Consider the following 958-nt stretch of genomic DNA (forward strand, 5'->3'; position numbering starts at 1 on the left):
GGAGACGGGGATCAAGCAGTTTGTCTCACTCGGGATAGATTGTGCTTTTTTGGTTCATAGTTTATGATTGACGTGCGATTTATTCGCGTTTAGAGGGAATAAATTTCCGTTATAACGGAAACGTGGGCACAGTTATCTATATAAAATACACAGACTAATTAACTAACTAACTAACTGATTGACTAACATAAACAACTGAAAATTGAAAAAACATTAGCTTGCACCGTTAGCTCCGGTTAGAGAAAGCATGAGGGAAAGCGGCTGACCGAAAGTCACGCACAAAAAAACGGAAGTTGATCACTATTTACTTCCGTGTTTGGAAAATAAGGTGGATACAGTCTATGGTTATTCCCCATTAAGAATAACAAGCCTGCAGCCTGTATGCATAAAACATATCTACATTTATTTCTGTAATCAAAATACATTTTGTAACAGATGTGAGATTTGCCTGACACTTAAACCCTATATTAACAGCTTTTAGTGAATATTTTGTGTTCATTAGTTCATCTTCACAATGTAAGATGAAATGTATAAATGTAAAAAATAGAAGGAAAAAGAAAGAAGAAAAAAAAAATCCTTGAACATGACAACATGTATATATACTTATCTCCACGATTTAAGTCCGCTATTTCAATTTTACATTCTGATGTTTAAATGTAAGAAATTATGTAACTATTTACATAATTTCATCAAAGTAATGTAACGTTTTTTTTCTCAGTGACTGTAACCGCTTACAATCACTGCTATAAACATCATTTTCATCATCACAAGAAGTTGTATTTGCAGCAGTGACTATTGTCATAGTAACACATCCAAGATAAAGCTAACCACTTAAAGGTAAACTATGTGGGATATTTTTGATTCAGTTTCCCATAGTCCTCGATCCTCTTCACACCTATGTGTGGAAACCCTGCTCATTCAATCACCACTGGTCACTGTGGCGTGTGACCCTGCGATG

Source organism: Epinephelus moara, chromosome 3, assembly GCF_006386435.1.
Source record: "Epinephelus moara isolate mb chromosome 3, YSFRI_EMoa_1.0, whole genome shotgun sequence".
NCBI lineage: Eukaryota > Metazoa > Chordata > Actinopteri > Perciformes > Serranidae > Epinephelus > Epinephelus moara.